Below are 16,288 nucleotides of genomic sequence, written 5' to 3'. Positions count from 1 at the left end.
TTTGTCACAAAATGCATTTCTCAGCTCAGAAAGCTTGTTTCTGACATTCTAACAGCTCAATTGGAGCATTTCAGTAATGAACAGTGTTCTTTGTCAAAACTGACATTCTCATAATCTACTGAAGAACTATGTCACAAAATGCAGTTCTCAGCTCAGAAAGCTTGTTTCTGACATTCTAACAGCTCAATTGGAGCATTTCAGTAATGAACAGAGTTCTTTGTCAAAACTGACATTCTCATAATCTACTGATGAACTATGTCACAAAATGCAGTTCTCAGCTCAGAAAGCTTGTTTCTGACATTCTAACAGCTCAATTGGAGCATTTCAGTAATGAACAGTGTTCTTTGTCAAAACTGACATTCTCATCATCCACTGATGAACTATGTCACAAAATGCAGTTCTCAGCTCAGAAAGCTTGTTTCTGACATTCTAACAGCTCAATTGGAGCATTTTAGTAATGATCAGTGTTCTTTGTCAAAACCGACATTCTCATCATCCACTGATGCTTTTTGTCACAAAATGCAGTTTTGAGCTCAGAAAGCTTGTTTCTGACATTCTAACAGCTCAATTAGAGCATTTTAGTAATGAACAGTGTTCTTTGTCAAAACTGACATTCTCATCATCCACTGATGAACTATGTCACAAAATGCAGTTCTCAGCTCAGAAAGCTTGTTTCTGACATTCTAACAGCTCAATTAGAGCATTTCAGTAATGAACAGTGTTCTTTGTCAAAACCGACATTCTCATCATCCACTGATGCTTTTTGTCACAAAATGCAGTTTTGAGCTCAGAAAGCTTGTTTCTGACATTCTAACAGCTCAATTAGAGCATTTTAGTAATGATCAGTGTTCTTTGTCAAAACTGACATTCTCATCATCCACTGATTCACTTTGTCACAAAATGCAGTTTTCAGCTCAGAAAGCTTGTTTCTGACATTCTAACAGCTCAATTAGAGCATTTTAGTAATGATCAGTGTTCTTTGTCAAAACTGACATTCTCATAATCTACTGATGAACTATGTCACAAAATGCAGTTCTCAGCTCAGAAAGCTTGTTTCTGACATTCTAACAGCTCAATTGGAACATTTCAGTAATGAACAGAGTTCTTTGTCAAAACTGACATTCTCATCATCCACTGATTCACTTTGTCACAAAATGCATTTCTCAGCTCAGAAAGCTTGTTTCTGACATTCTAACAGCTCAATTGGAGCATTTCCGTAATGAACAGTGTTCTTTGTCAAAACTGACATTCTCATCATCAACTGATGAACTATGTCACAAAATGCAGTTCTCAGCTCAGAAAGCTTGTTTCTGACATTCTAACAGCTCAATTAGAGCATTTTAGTAATGATCAGTGTTCTTTGTCAAAACTGACATTCTCATCATCCACTGATGCTTTTTGTCACAAAATGCAGTTTTATGCTCAGAAAGCTTGTTTCTGACATTCTAACAGCTCAATTAGAGCATTTTAGTAATGATCAGTGTTCTTTGTCAAAAGTGACATTCTCATCATCCACTGATTCACTTTGTCACAAAATGCATTTCTCAGCTCAGAAAGCTTGTTTCTGACATTCTAACAGCTCAATTGGAGCATTTCTGTAATGATCAGTGTTCTTTGTCAAAACTGACATTCTCATCATCCACTGATGAACTATGTCACAAAATGCAGTTCTCAGCTCAGAAAGCTTGTTTCTAACATTCAAACAGCTCTATTGGAGCATTTTAGTAATGATCAGTGTTCTTTGTCAAAACTGACATTCTCATCATCCACTGATGCTTTTTGTCACAAAATGCAGTTTTCAGCTCAGAAAGTTTGTTTCTGACATTCTAACAGCTCAATTAGAGAATTTTAGTAATGAACAGTGTTCTTTGTCAAAACTGACATTCTCATCATCCACTGATGCACTTTGTCACAAAATGCATTTCTCAGCTCAGAAAGCTTGTTTCTGACATTCTAACAGCTCAATTGGAGCATTTCAGTAATGGTCAGTGTTCTTTGTCAAAACTGACATTCTCATCATCCACTGATGAACTTTGTCACAAAATGCAGTTTTATGCTCAGAAAGCTTGTTTCTGACATTCTAACAGCTCAATTAGAGCATTTTAGTAATGATCAGTGTTTTTTGTCAAAAGTGACATTCTCATCATCCACTGATTCACTTTGTCACAAAATGCATTTCTCAGCTCAGAAAGCTTGTTTCTGACATTCTAACAGCTCAATTGGAGCATTTCAGTAATGAACAGTGTTCTTTGTCAAAACTGACATTCTCATAATCAACTGATGAACTATGTCACAAAATGCAGTTCTCAGCTCAGAAAGCTTGTTTCTGACATTCTAACAGCTCAATTGGAGCATTTCAGTAATGAACAGAGTTCTTTGTCAAAACTGACATTCTCATAATCTACTGATGAACTATGTCACAAAATGCAGTTCTCAGCTCAGAAAGCTTGTTTCTGACATTCTAACAGCTCAATTGGAGCATTTCAGTAATGAACAGTGTTCTTTGTCAAAACTGACATTCTCATCATCCACTGATGAACTATGTCACAAAATGCAGTTCTCAGCTCAGAAAGCTTGTTTCTGACATTCTAACAGCTCAATTGGAGCATTTTAGTAATGATCAGTGTTCTTGGTCAAAACCGACATTCTCATCATCCACTGATGCTTTTTGTCACAAAATGCAGTTTTGAGCTCAGAAAGCTTGTTTCTGACATTCTAACAGCTCAATTAGAGCATTTTAGTAATGAACAGTGTTCTTTGTCAAAACTGACATTCTCATCATCCACTGATGAACTATGTCACAAAATGCAGTTCTCAGCTCAGAAAGCTTGTTTCTGACATTCTAACAGCTCAATTGGAGCATTTCAGTAATGATCAGTGTTCTTTGTCAAAACTGACATTCTCATCATCCACTGATGAACTATGTCACAAAATGCAGTTCTCAGCTCAGAAAGCTTGTTTCTAACATTCTAACAGCTCTATTGGAGCATTTTAGTAATGATCAGTGTTCTTTGTCAAAACTGACATTCTCATCATCCACTGATGCTTTTTGTCACAAAATGCAGTTTTCAGCTCAGAAAGTTTGTTTCTGACATTCTAACAGCTCAATTAGAGAATTTTAGTAATGAACAGTGTTCTTTGTCAAAACTGACATTCTCATCATCCACTGATGCACTTTGTCACAAAATGCATTTCTCAGCTCAGAAAGCTTGTTTCTGACATTCTAACAGCTCAATTGGAGCATTTCAGTAATGGTCAGTGTTCTTTGTCAAAACTGACATTCTCATCATCCACTGATGAACTTTGTCACAAAATGCAGTTCTCAGCTCAGAAAGCTTGTTTCTGACATTCTAACAGCTCAATTAGAGCATTTTAGTAATGATCAGTGTTTTTTGTCAAAAGTGACATTCTCATCATCCACTGATTCACTTTGTCACAAAATGCATTTCTCAGCTCAGAAAGCTTGTTTCTGACATTCTAACAGCTCAATTGGAGCATTTCAGTAATGAACAGTGTTCTTTGTCAAAATTGACATTCTCATAATCTACTGATGAACTATGTCACAAAATGCAGTTCTCAGCTCAGAAAGCTTGTTTCTGACATTCTAAAAGCTCAATTGGAGCATTTCAGTAATGAACAGTGTTCTTTGTCAAAACTGACATTCTCATCATCCACTGATGAACTATGTCACAAAATGCAGTTCTCAGCTCAGAAAGCTTGTTTCTGACATTCTAACAGCTCAATTGGAGCATTTTAGTAATGATCAGTGTTCTTTGTCAAAACCGACATTCTCATCATCCACTGATGCTTTTTGTCACAAAATGCAGTTTTGAGCTCAGAAAGCTTGTTTCTGACATTCTAACAGCTCAATTAGAGCATTTTAGTAATGAACAGTGTTCTTTGTCAAAACTGACATTCTCATCATCCACTGATGAACTATGTCACAAAATGCAGTTCTCAGCTCAGAAAGCTTGTTTCTGACATTCTAACAGCTCAATTAGAGCATTTTAGTAATGATCAGTGTTCTTTGTCAAAACTGACATTCTCATAATCTACTGATGAACTATGTCACAAAATGCAGTTCTCAGCTCAGAAAGCTTGTTTCTGACATTCTAACAGCTCAATTGGAACATTTCAGTAATGAACAGAGTTCTTTGTCAAAATTGACATTCTCATAATCTACTGATGAACTATGTCACAAAATGCAGTTCTCAGCTCAGAAAGCTTGTTTCTGACATTCTAAAAGCTCAATTGGAGCATTTCAGTAATGAACAGTGTTCTTTGTCAAAACTGACATTCTCATCATCCACTGATGAACTATGTCACAAAATGCAGTTCTCAGCTCAGAAAGCTTGTTTCTGACATTCTAACAGCTCAATTAGAGCATTTCAGTAATGAACAGTGTTCTTTGTCAAAACCGACATTCTCATCATCCACTGATGCTTTTTGTCACAAAATGCAGTTTTGAGCTCAGAAAGCTTGTTTCTGACATTCTAACAGCTCAATTAGAGCATTTTAGTAATGATCAGTGTTCTTTGTCAAAACTGACATTCTCATCATCCACTGATTCACTTTGTCACAAAATGCAGTTTTCAGCTCAGAAAGCTTGTTTCTGACATTCTAACAGCTCAATTAGAGCATTTTAGTAATGATCAGTGTTCTTTGTCAAAACTGACATTCTCATAATCTACTGATGAACTATGTCACAAAATGCAGTTCTCAGCTCAGAAAGCTTGTTTCTGACATTCTAACAGCTCAATTGGAACATTTCAGTAATGAACAGAGTTCTTTGTCAAAACTGACATTCTCATCATCCACTGATTCACTTTGTCACAAAATGCATTTCTCAGCTCAGAAAGCTTGTTTCTGACATTCTAACAGCTCAATTGGAGCATTTCAGTAATGAACAGTGTTCTTTGTCAAAACTGACATTCTCATCATCCACTGATGAACTATGTCACAAAATGCAGTTCTCAGCTCAGAAAGCTTGTTTCTGACATTCTAACAGCTCAATTAGAGCATTTTAGTAATGATCAGTGTTCTTTGTCAAAACTGACATTCTCATCATCCACTGATTCACTTTGTCACAAAATGGAGTTTTCAGCTCAGAAAGCTTGTTTCTGACATTCTAACAGCTCAATTAGAGCATTTTAGTAATGATCAGTGTTCTTTGTCAAAACTGAAATTCTCATCATCCACTGATTCACTTTGTCACAAAATGGAGTTTTCAGCTCAGAAAGCTTGTTTCTGACATTCTAACAGCTCAATTAGAGCATTTTAGTAATGAACAGTGTTCTTTGTCAAAACTGACATTCTCATCATCCACTGATGCACTTTGTCAAAAAAATGAAGTTTTCAGCTCAGAAAGCTTGTTTCTGACATTCTAACAGCTCAATTGGAGTATTTCAGTAATGAACAGTGTTCTTTGTCAAAACTGACATTCTCATCACCCACTGATGAACTATGTCACAAAATGCAGTTCTCAGCTCAGAAAGCTTGTTTCTGACATTCTAACAGCTCAATTGGAGCATTTTAGTAATGATCAGTGTTCTTTGTCAAAACTGACATTTTCATCATCCACTGATTCACTTTGTCACAAAATGCAGTTTTCAGCTCAGAAAGCTTGTTTCTGACATTCTAACAGCTCAATTAGAGCATTTTAGTAATGAACAGTGTTCTTTGTCAAAACTGACATTCTCATCATCCACTGATTCACTTTGTCACAAAATGCAGTTTTCAGCTCAGAAAGCTTGTTTCTGACATTCTAACAGCTCAATTAGAGCATTTTAGTAATGATCAGTGTTCTTTGTCAAAACTGACATTCTCATCATCCACTGATTCACTTTGTCACAAAATGGAGTTTTCAGCTCAGAAAGCTTGTTTCTGACATTCTAACAGCTCAATTAGAGCATTTTAGTAATGAACAGTGTTCTTTGTCAAAACTGACATTCTCATCATCCACTGATGCACTTTGTCAAAAAAATGCAGTTTTCAGCTCAGAAAGCTTGTTTCTGACATTCTAACAGCTCAATTGGAGCATTTTAGTAATGATCAGTGTTCTTTGTCAAAACTGACATTCTCATCACCCACTGATGAACTATGTCACAAAATGCAGTTCTCAGCTCAGAACGCTTGTTTCTGACATTCTAACAGCTCAATTGGAGCATTTTAGTGATGATCAGTGTTCTTTGTCAAAACTGACATGCTCATCATCCACTGATTCACATTGTCACAAAATGCATTTCTCAGCTCAGAAAGCTTGTTTCTGACATTCTAACAGCTCAATTGGAGCATTTCAGTAATGAACAGTGTTCTTTGTCAAAACTGACATTCTCATCATCCACTGATGAACTATATCACAAAATGCAGTTCTCAGCTCAGAAAGCTTGTTTCTGACATTCTAACAGCTCAATTGGAGCATTTTAGTAATGATCAGTGTTCTTTGTCAAAACTGACATTTTCATCATCCACTGATTCACTTTGTCACAAAATGCAGTTTTCAGCTCAGAAAGCTTGTTTCTGACATTCTAACAGCTCAATTAGAGCATTTTAGTAATGAACAGTGTTCTTTGTCAAAACTGACATTCTCATCACCCACTGATGAACTATGTCACAAAATGCAGTTCTCAGCTCAGAACGCTTGTTTCTGACATTCTAACAGCTCAATTGGAGCATTTTAGTAATGATCAGTGTTCTTTGTCAAAACTGAAATTCTCGTCATCCACTGATGCTTTTTGTCACAAAATGCAGTTTTCATCTCAGAAAGCTTGTTTCTGACATTCTAACAGCTCAATTAGAGCATTTTAGTAATGAACAGTGTTCTTTGTCAAAACTGACATTCTCATCATTCACTGATGAACTATGTCACAAAATGCAGTTCTCAGCTCAGAAAGCTTGTTTCTGACATTCTAACAGCTCAATTGGAGCATTTTAGTAATGATAAGTGTTCTTTGTCAAAACTGACATTCTCATCATCCACTGATTCACTTTGTCACAAAATGCAGTTTTCAGCTCAGAAAGCTTGTTTCTGACATTCTAACAGCTCAATTAGAGCATTTTAGTAATGAACAGTGTTCTTTGTCAAAACTGACATTCTCATCACCCACTGATGAACTTTGTCACAAAATGCAGTTTTATGCTCAGAAAGCTTGTTTCTGACATTCTAACAGCTCAATTAGAGCATTTTAGTAATGAACAGTGTTCTTTGTCAAAACTGACATTCTCATCATCCACTGATGCTTTTTGTCACAAAATGCAGTTTTCAGCTCAGAAAGTTTGTTTCTGACATTCTAACAGCTCAATTAGAGAATTTTAGTAATGAACAGTGTTCTTTGTCAAAACTGACATTCTCATCATCCACTGATGCACTTTGTCACAAAATGCATTTCTCAGCTCAGAAAGCTTGTTTCTGACATTCTAACAGCTCAATTGGAGCATTTCAGTAATGGTCAGTGTTCTTTGTCAAAACTGACATTCTCATCATCCACTGATGAACTTTGTCACAAAATGCAGTTTTATGCTCAGAAAGCTTGTTTCTGACATTCTAACAGCTAAATTAGAGCATTTTAGTAATGATCAGTGTTTTTTGTCAAAAGTGACATTCTCATCATCCACTGATTCACTTTGTCACAAAATGCATTTCTCAGCTCAGAAAGCTTGTTTCTGACATTCTAACAGCTCAATTGGAGCATTTCAGTAATGAACAGTGTTCTTTGTCAAAACTGACATTCTCATAATCTACTGATGAACTATGTCACAAAATGCAGTTCTCAGCTCAGAAAGCTTGTTTCTGACATTCTAACAGCTCAATTGGAGCATTTCAGTAATGAACAGAGTTCTTTGTCAAAACTGACATTCTCATCATCCACTGATTCACTTTGTCACAAAATGCATTTCTCAGCTCAGAAAGCTTGTTTCTGACATTCTAACAGCTCAATTGGAGCATTTCAGTAATGAACAGTGTTCTTTGTCAAAACTGACATTCTCATCATCCACTGATGAAATATGTCACAAAATGCAGTTCTCAGCTCAGAAAGCTTGTTTCTGACATTCTAACAGCTCAATTGGAGCATTTTAGTAATGATCAGTGTTCTTTGTCAAAACCGACATTCTCATCATCCACTGATGCTTTTTGTCACAAAATGCAGTTTTGAGCTCAGAAAGCTTGTTTCTGACATTCTAACAGCTCAATTAGAGCATTTTAGTAATGAACAGTGTTCTTTGTCAAAACTGACATTCTCATCATCCACTGATGAACTATGTCACAAAATGCAGTTCTCAGCTCAGAAAGCTTGTTTCTGACATTCTAACAGCTCAATTAGAGCATTTCAGTAATGAACAGTGTTCTTTGTCAAAACCGACATTCTCATCATCCACTGATGCTTTTTGTCACAAAATGCAGTTTTGAGCTCAGAAAGCTTGTTTCTGACATTCTAACAGCTCAATTAGAGCATTTTAGTAATGATCAGTGTTCTTTGTCAAAACTGACATTCTCATCATCCACTGATTCACTTTGTCACAAAATGCAGTTTTCAGCTCAGAAAGCTTGTTTCTGACATTCTAACAGCTCAATTAGAGCATTTTAGTAATGAACAGTGTTCTTTGTCAAAACTGACATTCTCATCACCCACTGATGAACTATGTCACAAAATGCAGTTCTCAGCTCAGAACGCTTGTTTCTGACATTCTAACAGCTCAATTGGAGCATTTTAGTAATGAACAGTGTTCTTTGTCAAAACTGACATTCTCATCATCCACTGATTCACTTTGTCACAAAATGCATTTCTCAGCTCAGAAAGCTTGTTTCTGACATTCTAACAGCTCAATTGGAGCATTTCAGTAATGAACAGTGTTCTTTGTCAAAACTGACATTCTCATCATCCACTGATGAACTATGTCACAAAATGCAGTTCTCAGCTCAGAAAGCTTGTTTCTGACATTCTAACAGCTCAATTAGAGCATTTTAGTAATGATCAGTGTTCTTTGTCAAAACTGACATTCTCATCATCCACTGATGCTTTTTGTCACAAAATGCAGTTCTCAGCTCAGAAAGCGTGTTTCTGACATTCTAACAGCTCAATTAGAGCATTTTAGTAATGAACAGTGTTCTTTGTCAAAACTGACATTCTCATCATCCACTGATTCACTTTGTCACAAAATGCCGTTTTCAGCTCAGAAAGCTTGTTTCTGACATTCTAACAGCTCAATTAGAGCATTTTAGTAATGAACAGTGTTCTTTGTCAAAACTGACATTCTCATCATCCACTGATGAACTATGTCACAAAATGCAGTTCTCAGCTCAGAAAGCTTGTTTCTGACATTCTAACAGCTCAATTAGAGCATTTCAGTAATGAACAGTGTTCTTTGTCAAAACTGACATTCTCATCATCCACTGATGAACTATGTCACAAAATGCAGTTCTCAGCTCAGAAAGCTTGTTTCTGACATTCTAACAGCTCAATTAGAGCATTTTAGTAATGAACAGTGTTCTTTGTCAAAACTGACATTCTCATCACCCACTGATGAACTATGTCACAAAATGCAGTTCTCAGCTCAGAACGCTTGTTTCTGACATTCTAACAGCTCAATTCGAGCATTTTAGTAATGAACAGTGTTCTTTGTCAAAACCGACATTCTCATCATCCACTGATGCTTTTTGTCACAAGATGCAGTTTTGAGCTCAGAAAGCTTGTTTCTGACATTCTAACAGCTCAATTAGAGCATTTTAGTAATGAACAGTGTTCTTTGTCAAAACTGACATTCTCATCATCCACTGATGAACTATGTCACAAAATGCAGTTCTCAGCTCAGAAAGCTTGTTTCTGACATTCTAACAGCTCAATTAGAGCATTTCAGTAATGAACAGTGTTCTTTGTAAAAACCGACATTCTCATCATCCACTGATGCTTTTTGTCACAAAATGCAGTTTTGAGCTCAGAAAGCTTGTTTCTGACATTCTAACAGCTCAATTAGAGCATTTTAGTAATGATCAGTGTTCTTTGTCAAAACTGACATTCTCATCATCCACTGATTCACTTTGTCACAAAATGCAGTTTTCAGCTCAGAAAGCTTGTTTCTGACATTCTAACAGCTCAATTAGAGCATTTTAGTAATGATCAGTGTTCTTTGTCAAAACTGACATTCTCATAATCTACTGATGAACTATGTCACAAAATGCAGTTCTCAGCTCAGAAAGCTTGTTTCTGACATTCTAACAGCTCAATTGGAGCATTTCAGTAATGAACAGAGTTCTTTGTCAAAACTGACATTCTCATCATCCACTGATTCACTTTGTCACAAAATGCATTTCTCAGCTCAGAAAGCTTGTTTCTGACATTCTAACAGCTCAATTGGAGCATTTCAGTAATGAACAGTGTTCTTTGTCAAAACTGACATTCTCATCATCCACTGATGAACTATGTCACAAAATGCAGTTCTCAGCTCAGAAAGCTTGTTTCTGACATTCTAACAGCTCAATTAGAGCATTTTAGTAATGATCAGTGTTCTTTGTCAAAACTGACATTCTCATCATCCACTGATTCACTTTGTCACAAAATGCAGTTTTCAGCTCAGAAAGCTTGTTTCTGACATTCTAACAGCTCAATTAGAGCATTTTAGTAATGATCAGTGTTCTTTGTCAAAACTGACATTCTCATCATCCACTGATTCACTTTGTCACAAAATGGAGTTTTCAGCTCAGAAAGCTTGTTTCTGACATTCTAACAGCTCAATTAGAGCATTTTAGTAATGAACAGTGTTCTTTGTCAAAACGGACATTCTCATCATCCACTGATGCACTTTGTCAAAAAAAATGCAGTTTTCAGCTCAGAAAGCTTGTTTCTGACATTCTAACAGCTCAATTGGAGCATTTCAGTAATGAACAGTGTTCTTTGTCAAAACTGACATTCTCATCACCCACTGATGAACTATGTCACAAAATGCAGTTCTCAGCTCAGAAAGCTTGTTTCTGACATTCTAACAGCTCAATTGGAGCATTTTAGTAATGATCAGTGTTCTTTGTCAAAACTGACATTTTCATCATCCACTGATTCACTTTGTCACAAAATGCAGTTTTCAGCTCAGAAAGCTTGTTTCTGACATTCTAACAGCTCAATTAGAGCATTTTAGTAATGATCAGTGTTCTTTGTCAAAACTGACATTCTCATCATCCACTGATGCACTTTGTCAAAAAAATGCAGTTTTCAGCTCAGAAAGCTTGTTTCTGACATTCTAACAGCTCAATTAGAGCATTTTAGTAATGATCAGTGTTCTTTGTCAAAACTGACATTCTCATCACCCACTGATGAACTATGTCACAAAATGCAGTTCTCAGCTCAGAACGCTTGTTTCTGACATTCTAACAGCTCAATTGGAGCATTTTAGTGATGATCAGTGTTCTTTGTCAAAACTGACATGCTCATCATCCACTGATTCACATTGTCACAAAATGCATTTCTCAGCTCAGAAAGCTTGTTTCTGACATTCTAACAGCTCAATTGGAGCATTTCAGTAATGAACAGTGTTCTTTGTCAAAACTGACATTCTCATCATCCACTGATGAACTATATCACTAAATGCAGTTCTCAGCTCAGAAAGCTTGTTTCTGACATTCTAACAGCTCAATTGGAGCATTTTAGTAATGATCAGTGTTCTTTGTCAAAACTGACATTCTCATCATCCACTGATGAACTATATCACAAAATGCAGTTCTCAGCTCAGAAAGCTTGTTTCTGACATTCTAACAGCTCAATTAGAGCATTTTAGTAATGAACAGTGTTCTTTGTCAAAACTGACATTCTCATCACCCACTGATGAACTTTGTCACAAAATGCAGTTTTATGCTCAGAAAGCTTGTTTCTGACATTCTAACAGCTCAATTAGAGCATTTTAGTAATGAACAGTGTTCTTTGTCAAAACTGACATTCTCATCATCCACTGATGCACTTTGTCACAAAATGCAGTTTTATGCTCAGAAAGCTTGTTTCTGACATTCTAACAGCTCAATTGGAGCATTTCAGTAATGAACAGAGTTCTTTGTCAAAACTGACATTCTCATCATCCACTGATTCACTTTGTCACAAAATGCATTTCTCAGCTCAGAAAGCTTGTTTCTGACATTCTACAGCTCAATTGGAGCATTTCAGTAATGAACAGAGTTCTTTGTCAAAACTGACATTCTCATCATCCACTGATTCACTTTGTCACAAAATGCAGTTCTCAGCTCAGAAAGCTTGTTTCTGACATTCTAACAGCTCAATTGGAGCATTTTAGTAATGATCAGTGTTCTTTGTCAAAACCGACATTCTCATCATCCACTGATGCTTTTTGTCACAAAATGCAGTTTTGAGCTCAGAAAGCTTGTTTCTGACATTCTAACAGCTCAATTAGAGCATTTTAGTAATGAACAGTGTTCTTTGTCAAAACTGACATTCTCATCATCCACTGATGAACTATGTCACAAAATGCAGTTCTCAGCTCAGAAAGCTTGTTTCTGACATTCTAACAGCTCAATTAGAGCATTTCAGTAATGAACAGTGTTCTTTGTCAAAACCGACATTCTCATCATCCACTGATGCTTTTTGTCACAAAATGCAGTTTTCAGCTCAGAAAGCTTGTTTCTGACATTCTAACAGCTCAATTAGAGCATTTTAGTAATGATCAGTGTTCTTTGTCAAAACTGACATTCTCATCATCCACTGATTCACTTTGTCACAAAATGCAGTTTTCAGCTCAGAAAGCTTGTTTCTGACATTCTAACAGCTCAATTAGAGCATTTTAGTAATGATCAGTGTTCTTTGTCAAAACTGACATTCTCATAATCTACTGATGAACTATGTCACAAAATGCAGTTCTCAGCTCAGAAAGCTTGTTTCTGACATTCTAACAGCTCAATTGGAGCATTTCAGTAATGAACAGAGTTCTTTGTCAAAACTGACATTCTCATCATCCACTGATTCACTTTGTCACAAAATGCATTTCTCAGCTCAGTAAGCTTGTTTCTGACATTCTAACAGCTCAATTGGAGCATTTCAGTAATGAACAGTGTTCTTTGTCAAAACTGACATTCTCATCATCCACTGATGAACTATGTCACAAAATGCAGTTCTCAGCTCAGAAAGCTTGTTTCTGACATTCTAACAGCTCAATTGGAGCATTTTAGTAATGATCAGTGTTCTTTGTCAAAACCGACATTCTCATCATCCACTGATGCTTTTTGTCACAAAATGCAGTTTTGAGCTCAGAAAGCTTGTTTCTGACATTCTAACAGCTCAATTAGAGCATTTTAGTAATGAACAGTGTTCTTTGTCTAAACTGACATTCTCATCATCCACTGATGAACTATGTCACAAAATGCAGTTCTCAGCTCAGAAAGCTTGTTTCTGACATTCTAACAGCTCAATTAGAGCATTTCAGTAATGAACAGTGTTCTTTGTCAAAACCGACATTCTCATCATCCACTGATGCTTTTTGTCACAAAATGCAGTTTTGAGCTCAGAAAGCTTGTTTCTGACATTCTAACAGCTCAATTAGAGCATTTTAGTAATGATCAGTGTTCTTTGTCAAAACTGACATTCTCATCATCCACTGATGAACTGTCACAAAATGCAGTTCTCAGCTCAGAAAGCTTGTTTCTGACATTCTAACAGCTCAATTGGAGCATTTCAGTAATGATCAGTGTTCTTTGTCAAAACTGACATTCTCATCACCCACTGATGAACTTTGTCACAAAATGCAGTTTTATGCTCAGAAAGCTTGTTTCTGACATTCTAACAGCTCAATTAGAGCATTTTAGTAATGAACAGTGTTCTTTGTCAAAACTGACATTCTCATCATCCACTGATGCACTTTGTCACAAAATATGATGTTTTATGCTCAGAAAGCTTGTTTCTGACATTCTAACAGCTCAATTAGAGCATTTTAGTAATGATCAGTGTTCTTTGTCAAAAGTGACATTCTCATCATCCACTGATTCAATTTGTCACAAAATGCATTTCTCAGCTCAGAAAGCTTGTTTCTGACATTCTAACAGCTCAATTGGAGCATTTCTGTAATGATCAGTGTTCTTTGTCAAAACTGACATTCTCATCATCCACTGATGAACTATGTCACAAAATGCAGTTCTCAGCTCAGAAAGCTTGTTTCTAACATTCTAACAGCTCTATTGGAGCATTTTAGTAATGATCAGTGTTCTTTGTCAAAACTGACATTCTCATCATCCACTGATGCTTTTTGTCACAAAATGCAGTTTTCAGCTCAGAAAGTTTGTTTCTGACATTCTAACAGCTCAATTAGAGAATTTTAGTAATGAACAGTGTTCTTTGTCAAAACTGACATTCTCATCATCCTCTGATGCACTTTGTAACAAAATGCATTTCTCAGCTCAGAAAGCTTGTTTCTGACATTCTAACAGCTCAATTGGAGCATTTCAGTAATGGTCAGTGTTCTTTGTCAAAACTGACATTCTCATCATCCACTGATGAACTTTGTCACAAAATGCAGTTTTATGCTCAGAAAGCTTGTTTCTGACATTCTAACAGCTCAATTAGAGCATTTTAGTAATGATCAGTGTTTTTTGTCAAAAGTGACATTCTCATCATCCACTGATTCACTTTGTCACAAAATGCATTTCTCAGCTCAGAAAGCTTGTTTCTGACATTCTAACAGCTCAATTGGAGCATTTCAGTAATGAACAGTGTTCTTTGTCAAAACTGACATTCTCATAATCTACTGATGAACTATGTCACAAAATGCAGTTCTCAGCTCAGAAAGCTTGTTTCTGACATTCTAACAGCTCAATTGGAGCATTTCAGTAATGAACAGAGTTCTTTGTCAAAACTGACATTCTCATAATCTACTGATGAACTATGTCACAAAATGCAGTTCTCAGCTCAGAAAGCTTGTTTCTGACATTCTAACAGCTCAATTGGAGCATTTCAGTAATGAACAGTGTTCTTTGTCAAAACTGACATTCTCATCATCCACTGATGAACTATGTCACAAAATGCAGTTCTCAGCTCAGAAAGCTTGTTTCTGACATTCTAACAGCTCAATTGGAGCATTTTAGTAATGATCAGTGTTCTTTGTCAAAACCGACATTCTCATCATCCACTGATGCTTTTTGTCACAAAATGCAGTTTTGAGCTCAGAAAGCTTGTTTCTGACATTCTAACAGCTCAATTAGAGCATTTTAGTAATGAACAGTGTTCTTTGTCAAAACTGACATTCTCATCATCCACTGATGAACTATGTCACAAAATGCAGTTCTCAGCTCAGAAAGCTTGTTTCTGACATTCCAACAGCTCAATTAGAGCATTTCAGTAATGAACAGTGTTCTTTGTCAAAACCGACATTCTCATCATCCACTGATGCTTTTTGTCACAAAATGCAGTTTTGAGCTCAGAAAGCTTGTTTCTGACATTCTAACAGCTCAATTAGAGCATTTTAGTAATGATCAGTGTTCTTTGTCAAAACTGACATTCTCATCATCCACTGATTCACTTTGTCACAAAATGCAGTTTTCAGCTCAGAAAGCTTGTTTCTGACATTCTAACAGCTCAATTAGAGCATTTTAGTAATGATCAGTGTTCTTTGTCAAAACTGACATTCTCATAATCTACTGATGAACTATGTCACAAAATGCAGTTCTCAGCTCAGAAAGCTTGTTTCTGACATTCTAACAGCTCAATTGGAGCATTTCAGTAATGAACAGAGTTCTTTGTCAAAACTGACATTCTCATCATCCACTGATTCACTTTGTCACAAAATGCATTTCTCAGCTCAGAAAGCTTGTTTCTGACATTCTAACAGCTCAATTGGAGCATTTCAGTAATGAACAGTGTTCTTTGTCAAAACTGACATTCTCATCATCCACTGATGAACTATGTCACAAAATGCAGTTCTCAGCTCAGAAAGCTTGTTTCTGACATTCTAACAGCTCAATTGGAGCATTTTAGTAATGATCAGTGTTCTTTGTCAAACTGACATTTTCATCATCCACTGATTCACTTTGTCACAAAATGCAGTTTTCAGCTCAGAAAGCTTGTTTCTGACATTCTAACAGCTCAATTAGAGCATTTTAGTAATGAACAGTGTTCTTTGTCAAAACTGACATTCTCATCATCCACTGATTCACTTTGTCACAAAATGCAGTTTTCAGCTCAGAAAGCTTGTTTCTGACATTCTAACAGCTCAATTAGAGCATTTTAGTAATGATCAGTGTTCTTTGTCAAAACTGACATTCTCATCATCCACTGATTCACTTTGTCACAAAATGGAGTTTTCAGCTCAG

Source organism: Barbatula barbatula (assembly GCF_947034865.1).
Source record: "Barbatula barbatula genome assembly, chromosome: 8".
Taxonomy (NCBI): domain Eukaryota; kingdom Metazoa; phylum Chordata; class Actinopteri; order Cypriniformes; family Nemacheilidae; genus Barbatula; species Barbatula barbatula.
This window is presented reverse-complemented; position numbering follows the sequence as displayed.